Here is a 9,277-nt window from a genome sequence, read left to right as displayed (position 1 = left end):
GTCAATAATTTAAATGTGGATGAAGCTATCTCTTTCCAGCATGTCTGATCTCCTCTGCCTTCAGTTTTTTTTTAGCATTCAATGTCTATTACAAATTAGATTCCTCAATGAATATTTGCTTTAGCTTCACTCAGAAAACTTGCTGTTGAAAGAAAGAAACTGTAAATAACTCTCCAGCTCCAGCACCCTTGCCAAGTGCCTTATAGCATTTTTCTCTTGGAATTTAATTTGTTCTGTGATTTAAGGTGCAGCATTCACACTGAACTGAGGAGCCTCTGTGCTTCCTCTCATCACTGTCTTTATCACGGTCAAATGAGCACTTATGGTGTGCAATGAGACTTCTCTACATTATTAATAACAGCTCTGACCTATGGGGATCCTGCTTTTTTCTGGCAGGGGAAATCTGTCTGCAATGGCCTAGGAGCAATTGTAGCTCTTTGTGCTTGCAGGTGAGCATCAGTCAGTTTTATGCACTCCACAGTTCTGCACAGCCCCTGCCCCCTCGGCCAGCTAAGAACACAAAAGGCAGAAATGTATTTTCCAGCCTGGCTCAGTCTGGAGCCTTCAGGAGGTATAAGTGGGCCATTGGAGGGAAAACGCTGCAGTGCAGCTGCTTTGAGTTGTACCTGATGTTCAGAGGGATAAAAACACTTCATTAGCACTCTACTTTCTTCAGGTTTCTGTAAGAATCCTATAAACCAATTTCAAAATGAAACCTTGGGCTGGCTCACAGGCCAGCAGACTGACAAACACCTGGGGAAGATTTGAGGGGTCTTTTCACAAGTCATCAGGCTCAATCTCTAAAACTTAAGTGTGCATTCTTTTTGATGTGTGCATTTTTTCATGTTTCATTAATGCAATCTACTTGCAAGAGAAGCTTACATTTAAAAGCTATTGGAATTCAGAGGTATTTATCATGTTTTTAGGTTTGGCTTTTCTTCTTTGAAAGCTGAAAAATGATCCCAGCCTGCATGAGAGTCTACTGTTTCTACCTTTTAAGTATAGCAAAGCTTTTAGGTGTTTAAACTGAGCAAGAAATTATTAAAATGAGACCTGGGTTACAGTGATAATTATGTTCAAAATACCTACTGTAAACATTGTGATGAAATTTTAATCAGTATTTTGAAAACAGAGAACAACATCTAGCTTTAGTGTTGTGAGCAGTACATTTTAGGTTTCTGAGGGAAGATGTGTGCCATGTGTTTTAGAACTACAAGGGCTTGGCTGTAGGGCAGCTTTTTGTTCTCATGGCAAGTGCATGGACAGAAAAATAAGCTTTCAGCCCAGGGATGCTTCAGGTTTAAAGCATGCAGGTTTAGCTTGTGAAAACCCACTATTCAGCTGCCATTTCAACCCTGCTCGCCCATATACAGGAAAAGCATACTGGACAGCCTTTCCCCACCATGTGATTTAGGATTCAATTTCTGCTATATCCCACCCACCTGATGAACAGCCCTGTCACATTCCCAGTCCTGATGAAATTCTCTCCTGAATCTTCCAGTCCTTGGGTCCAAGGACAGGTTTTGCTGTCTTTGGGAAGACAGAAGAGGACCCAGTTGCATGCCAGTTTGTGAGACATATCAGTGATAAGACCTTTAGGGGCCTTTCAACATTTTTTAATAAAACCTCTTCCTTCATCTCCCACATAATGGGGAGAGCTTTCCTACATGTACCCTCAGTGGTGGTGAGGTGTTTATGTTCACCAGAAATTATTGTAATGAAGAGGTGATGCCTGATCCTGACTGTAGGGCAGGGAACCTCTTTTTTTCCTGCACATCCCACTGCAATATAGCCTTCTCTGAGACAGAAATTCTTGTCCGTGTCTGCTGGAAAGAATTTCTTCTTTTTTCCTTTCCCCCTGCCCCCACCTTTCTTTAAAAAAATAAACAACAAAACCAAACAAAAATAAAAGCAAAGAAACAACAAAATCTTCAAAATAATGCTATCTAGGTGTCTCAAGGTAGCACTGCTGATCTCACCTTGGCAAGCTCCACATGGTGTAAAAGACACTTTTGGCAGTTTCTTGCTGCTGTTCTTAAAATAAATTTAAAAAGAAAGAAAGAAAAAAAAAAGAAGAACTGCAATTTTTGGTTGGTTAAGCCCCTAAAATGCCCATGTGAGATTACAATGCTGTTTTTTAATGTTCCCAAAAGGGGCTGGTGCTATTTTTCAGGACGTGTACTGCCCATCTTGCAATTGGTAGCAGACAATTAACATTCAAATGTCTCATTTGGGAAAAATTGCAAATTACAGTGGCTAGGAAGCTGTAAATTAGAAGTAGCACAGCCCATTATTCCCAGGCCTATTTGTGTGTCAGAGTGCACTGCTAATGCTTGATTATCCTTTCCAATCTCCCCTACCTGCAGCAAGGAGCTGTGTGTGAGAGGCTGGGTCTGGTCTGGATAGTTTATGTAGCATTTTTCCTCTCTGTCTTTGACATTTCCATGATTTCTTGATCTCCAGGTTCCAGAAGATTGCATTTTATTCCTGATGATCCAGAACTGATGTCCTCATCACCGCATGAAAAGTCAGCCACGTGCCATTGATTGGTAGACAAGGATTTTTGTCTTTCTGCCAATCCTTGTTCTGTGAGGCCACATTCAGCCCTACAGCCATTGCAACTCCCATTTTGGGACACATAACTATATTCAAGCCAGTTCTGATCCCTCACCCTCAGTGACCTAGATATCTTGATATCCCTGCCTCATCTTACCAGTCTCTGCTGACCGGCTGGATTTTGCTTCATTTGTCAGTTTTATCTGCATCAACACCCAGAGCATGGCTGAAAACAGCAAAGAGTTCTGGGCATAGTCCTGCTCTTCATGCCACCTCACCAGGGCTGTTCTGGCTTCCCCAGACTGGTTTCTTCTTGATATTTGTCAGGTAGGCAGTTCTTAACCTGTTTATTTCATGCTTTATTGATGCTACATAGTACAACATTTTAAACCCAAATATCATTTCATACTAAGTCAAAAGCACTCTGATGATCTAAGCCTATTACATCTGGACAGTTCCCTTTATCAACAAAATTTGTAATCTCATCACAGAGTGAAATCAGGTTTGCTTGACAAGGCCTATTTTCCATGAAAACCAATTGATTTGCCTTGTATTCCCTTTAATTCCTCAGAGAATAGATCCTGTAGGGAGATTTCTACAGCATTGTCCTGGATTGATGTTATTTATCCCTTTCACTCTGCTTGTGGTTTTACAGTTTTGTCGAATTGCTGCTAGCCTGTACCATACTATGCTGTGCTGGGCTCTGCTATTCTGGGAAGACAGAAGCAGGAATTTCTTGGAAACCAGAGTCCCAGCTGTGCCTCAGAGCAGGGGAGCAGGGGATCCCATGGGAAGCAGTTTGAAGGGCAAAGTGGGTTAGGTAAAGCTGATGGGTCTTGAAGGACAGCAACCTCCAGGTGCAAGAATGAGCCATCCTGATGTTGATGACCCGCAGGACACCTCCAACCAAGACACTAGGAATCAGGGCAGACCTGGGAATGCTATTTCTCTTCATCCCTTAATGAGGGAGGGTTTATAGCTCTCCTCAATCTCCTGGACTGGGCAAACTAGAAAAATACAGATGAAAGCGCTCATTTTGATGGTAACCAAGGCTTTAACTACAACTTCATACTCTGTGTCACTTCACCTTGCTTTTTTTCCCCAAAAAGAAGTCAGTTTTTACCCAAATTAATTAACAGAATGGTCTTGTGTGTTATGACCCTTTCTCTTTGCTGGGGGGCTACCAGAATTTCCACAGCCTAGGGAGGGAGGATGTCCCCTCAGAGTAGAGGAGACATTAGAGGGGAATGTCTGGAGGCTGGGACTGCTACTCATGCAGGGCTCAGATGCTTCTGCTGTTCAAGCTCACGTGTGGCTTGACTGGGTGGGCTGGGTCAGACCTGGGTGCTGAGATCCAGCCAAGCTACAGAGGTGGGGACATGGTGGATGGAAGGGCTCTGCTTCCTACAGGCAGGCTCAAAGTCAAAGGAAGGATGGAGAACACGAGGGCATTAACAGTAGATTTTATTGTGGGTTTTTTTCCAGTGGAATGTGTTTGGCTGGAAATTTTCACGGCATGTTTGCTTACGTGTTGCATAGGTGTAGTAAAGCAGAGGAGGAAAACAATGACAGGTTTCACAGCACAGTCTGAGTGGCACTGGAGTCTGCATTTTCCAGGTTTTTCAGACTGAAGAGTGAAACCTTAGCATGTCTAAGTGTCAGAGGGGGTCGTTACAAACTTCTGGAAGTGCCTGCAAGAAGGTTGGCAGCCCAGCTAAGCACCTCATCCAAGCAGGCTCTTGAAGGACTTATAACTCTCACTGTTCAAAAAAGCCTGCTTGTAAGGGAAGTGCAACAGTAAATCCCCACAGCAATCAGAGCTGGTTGTTCTTCATCACAGGAATTGTGACAGAGGTGTAATTGTGTGTGGTGTGAGAAGAAATAGATAAGGATGAAAAAACTTCTCTTTTTTTTTAAATTTAAATGGTCTGTAGAAGGTAACTTCACCACTCCTTTGTCATTCTCTGCTTATTTTATTTGGCATTTGCTGTCAATTCATCTTCACTTCAAGCTTTATCCTCAAAAACTTCATTTCCCTGTGTCTTTTTTTCTTCTTTTTTTTTTTTTTTTTTTTTTCACCTTTGAGAAGAAAACATGACAAGTCAAGATGAAACCAAACCTTGTCTTGGTAACTTTTACAGCCACAAATTTTGGAAATCATTAGTTCTTAATATTCCCTTAGCATTTAAACATAAAATTAAAAACTAACCAAGGGAGTCCAATTTGTAGATTGAAATTAAGTTATAAAATTAAATGCAACTTTTTTGGTCTAGCTTTTCAGCTGCTCCATCAGAGTCATGTACTAATTAGCAGGAGCTGTAAAGCTCTGTTTCTGTATAAACCATATAATTCTGTTAGCTGAAGTTCTGAAGTTTTAAATTATACTTATTGCTTCATTTGCTAAAAATACATACATATATATGTACACAGATACACAGAAAGTATGACTACTTGAAGAAGATAAGAAAGCTGAAATTCTCTTCAGCTTTGTATTCCAACACAACTTATGTATCATAGGAGATAAAAAGATTTACTCCTGTGAATGGATTTTTACAAAATAATGTTGGGATAAGAATCTACTGTCTTAAAGAGTAAGAACAGTTAGCACAGGTGAATGGAAATAAATATTTTGAAGTTGTCTGCAAGTGTGAAATGTTATAATTTTGGAATTCACAGCATAAAAGGATGCTCAGAAGCTCCCTGTAGTTTTCCACACAGAACTGGTGGCTGAAGAGATCCAAGCCCACAGACCAATTGATGTTTCTTGTTTCTATCAGATTGGTGCATGCTGCTCACACAAATCAGCTTCTGCTTGTCCTCTGCCCAAAGGTCAAAGAGAGCTGGTAGCAGTGGATCCTTTTCTGTTCTGCTGTGGTTGAGTGGCTCATGGAACCCAAGGACAGCAGGAAAAACCTAAAACCTTCTCTTTGGATGAGCAGGACAGACACTGTTAAGTGTCTAAGTGGGAACCGCTCATGGAATATTCTGTTTTCATGACAGAGGGACTAAATTTTTTTTTTTTTTTTCAAAAGGACTAAAACTTTATTAAAAAAAAACAACCCAAAACCAAAACAAATACAAAAAGTGAAAACCAAAGGACAAAAGGTATCATGGTTTAAACTTCTTCTCACCAGGCACTTGTATCCTGGTTTTGTGATTTGAGTGTTTGGCTATCCAAGCTCCACACTGGTGTATTCAAAGCTTTCTTATGCTGATGGCATTCAAGGCTTTTTTGTAGGTGCAAGCCACATCAACAACAGTGGAGAAAATCAAAGGAACAGAGGAAGAAAGAAAAAAATTAATTCTGAAGAAAGACGTGTAGAAAGGAGCAGGAGATGGTGGTATTTCAGTCCCTGCCTGTAGCTGAGCATTTGAAATTCATAAGCACTCAGCTGACATTCCACAAACAGAAGTACCTTTCCTTTCACTCAATTTTTGAATTCTCCAGAGGTAACAAGTGTTACAAACAGTTCCTGGATTTAGTTCTATTATGTGTGGTGAATGCATACAGCACACCCACGATTAAGCAGAGAAATTGAAGTCAAAGCAGGATCTAGTTAGACATTCAAGATGTATCTTCTGCTCCCTCCAATATATTCATTACCTGGTATTGTTCCACAGCTGCTTTCATCAACAGACATTGTGCAATAACAGTAAATTGGCATCCACAGGGTTATGCAGAGTTTCTAAGTCCCTCAGCATTTGCTGGAAGTCTTTTGGAAGGGTGAGTTTCACCATTTCTCAGCAGACTGGGTGCAGATGGGGCCAGGGTGTGGCAAAGGCTCTTCCACTCCCAGGAGAAGATGGAAATTCGCTGTAGCTGTTGCTTTGTCCAAAAACCTGTGGTTAGAAGGGAGGCACTGAACTGTCCCACCCACCTGTGGGTGATGGCTGCTAGGCTTCGCACCTGGGTTACCACGGGAAAGGACACCTAAACCTTGGGAGAACTCAAGTCTGGGACCTCAAAGAAAAAGGATTGCCAGGGAAGATACAGAGCTTATAGAGAACAGAGCCTGCCTGGAATTTGATAATCAAAAACTTTTGCAAAAAAGATGTCTTCTGTGTGAGCACTGAAACATTGAGCTCCTGAGTCCCAGGGGAGGAACTCTGGGAGAACACTCCTGCCCTGGCTGGTTTTGGTTGGAAGGTGTGTGCCCAATTTGTAGGGTGGCTGTTTTTAGGTGTTTTAAGGGTGGTGTGTGGCCACAGCTCCACTTTGCATGGCAGAAGGTCACACAGGGTAACTCCTAGTGGGCTGGTGATAGGGGTGGGGCAGACAAACTTGGATGCACATTTGGCTTTTCCCAAGTCAAGAGCAGCAGGAGTAACCAGGCCAGGAGAGCCTGAGAGCACCTGCTCTGAGTTTCTGCAGGGTGTTTTCCCAGGAGAAACATTTCCTTACATTTGTCTCACCCCTGACCTAGCTTCCAGGCCCACATCTGCCCCAAATATCATTCAGGGGACAGGGAGCTTTGTGCCAGCTATCTGTGCAAAGCTGGGAAGTGGGAGTTAATCCTGCACCTAATCCTGCCCAGAATTATCCTCATGGAGAGAGTTGTAGAGCTTAAAATGGTGTTCAGTCACAGCTTTTTTTGTTAAAAATCTTTCCAGAAAGAATTCTTCTTACACACTGGGAACTGTCCCATTCATTAAACCGTGAGCCCCTCTCCCTGATTTTGGAGAATTCCCCATTTTCCAAAAGCTGGAGAAAGAGGTTTTTTTCTCTTCCAAGGCTGGCAGATCATACAGCTGAAAGTAGAAAATCGGTTCATATTAATATGTGAACATTTTAATTTATGCATCTGATTGATATTATTCCGTAATTAAATTATATTCCCACAGTGCATATAACATCAGGGTTGCAGTAATACAAATAATTAGTAATTAACTCTAATCAGATCAGTTAGCAAATGCCAGATTCCAGATGAATAAGCTGACCAATGGTGTCTGTGGTGAGGAAAGCCAAGAAAGAAGGAAGAAAAGATAATTTGCGTTGATGGATAAGGGAGGAAGTGAAAGTAACAGGAAATCCATTTTCAAGATAACTCCCCTGCCGAACAAAGCAAGAATGCAGCCTTTAAAGATGCTCTGGGCCATGGCCATGAGCCTGCAGCTCAGCTGTTAGAAGGCATTCCACCCTGACCTCTCACACCCTGCCCTGAGTCCCTCCCAAATGCCTCTTAAGATGTTTTGGTGTTAGACTGAAAGAGGGGCTAGTCCAGAAACAGATACAGGGCATCTCCAGCTAATGGAACATTCCTCAGCTGCCCCCAGCTGACAATTCCTTGGAGATGAGAAGTGAGGATGGCACATCAGTGTCCTCCTCAAGATGTCTCTGGCACCTTGGCCTGGGAATTTAGAAATGGGCTCCTACTGAGCTGCTACCACTACCTCCAGGCAACTGCAAGGTGGCTTAGGACAACTAACACAAAGCCATGGAGAATTTCTCTATAGAAAAATTAAATACAAAAATCTGTGAATGGGACTTCCTATCTGAGAAGTTGATATTGCAATCTGAACAGTTTTTCTTGGCTCAAACCAGAAAAATATTGTGCTTTCCCTGTTCTCTCAAAAAAATAAACAAACAAAGTGTTTTAAACAATTTCAGTTTGGATCTGTCAAACAAAGTCAGTTAGAAAATTCAAGATGTGTTTTTGCTAGTCGAACTGCACTTGGACCAGTACCAAATATTTCAGACAAATAATTTCAAAAGGAAGTACCTGGCATTGCATCTCCAAAATATCAGTGTGAAATAGTCTGTGATTGTGAAAGGGATTTGCTTTTTATTTTCTCAATTATAAAACGTCCTTGAAATGAACACTTTCCTGCAGCCAAATTTCTCTGTGTTTAAATTTTATTTTGTGATGGAAAATGCTCTTAGCAAACACAAAACAATTGCTGCTGTGTGCCAGGGTAATGCCAACAGGTTCCTCTCTTTGAGGGCAGCAGGCAAAGAAAGGTGTGGTAAATTGTCACACCTGCTACAGAGTTGGTTGAAATCAGTGATGAATTAATGATCAAAAAAAGCCTGAACAGGGCTTCCTGCTGATCCTGCACCTGTCTTGAGCGAGGGCTAACAACAAAATGATGTCTGGGGTGAACCAAAGTGATTGTTTAACCTTTTGTATCCACCATAAATGATGACCAAAAGTAACCAAGACCCTCATTAAGGATTATTTGCGTATTAACTCTCACGGCCCTTAGAATGCAAATGAAGAGAAAAGATGGCATGCCTTACATGTATGACCTCTGTCACCAACACCCAGCCTATGACATAAAGTTTTCATTCTCTATGGGAAGGACTAAAAATTGTTGTATAAAAAAGAGGGGGTTTCACAGCAAAATAAAAGAGAAGAGGAAAAAAGGAAGAATTAAACAGGAGAAAAACACCTCTGTTTTTCTCTCTCCCTCTAACAAAGGATACTTTTAGGTGAGATTTTTGCCTCCAACTGCATTGGAACAGACCCAGAAATATTTTAATGTATATATCTAATAAATCTTTATTATGATACCTTCTCTCCAGAAACACTCTGTAGTTTGTGCATTTATCACCAGCAACCTCAAACTGCTTTCCCTTTGCTTCAATAAACCACACTATTTGTGAATCTGGCTTCTGGATGTTCCTACTGAATTCAGCCAGACCTATGGTATCAGTAAATCACACTATTCATGAATCTGTCATCATGAAAGTTCTTGTTGAACAGGACCAAAATCATGGTGC

At 41.5% G+C, this 9,277-nt stretch overlaps 1 protein-coding gene across 1 annotated transcript in view; it reads right to left on the bottom strand.

Annotated features, from left to right (window-relative positions):
- Positions 1 to 6,673: 6,673 nt before the first annotated feature.
- SYNDIG1 (synapse differentiation inducing 1) overlaps positions 6,674 to 9,277 on the bottom strand; it is a 55,770-nt gene continuing 53,166 nt past the window's right edge. The window contains exon 5 of the transcript XR_013339657.1: positions 6,674 to 7,305. The gene's annotated coding sequence lies outside the window, so the exon portion shown is untranslated. The remainder of the gene's footprint in view (positions 7,306 to 9,277) is intronic.

This window comes from Lonchura striata, chromosome 3 (genome assembly GCF_046129695.1).
Source record: "Lonchura striata isolate bLonStr1 chromosome 3, bLonStr1.mat, whole genome shotgun sequence".
Lineage (NCBI taxonomy): Eukaryota > Metazoa > Chordata > Aves > Passeriformes > Estrildidae > Lonchura > Lonchura striata.
This window is presented reverse-complemented; position numbering and strand designations above follow the sequence as displayed.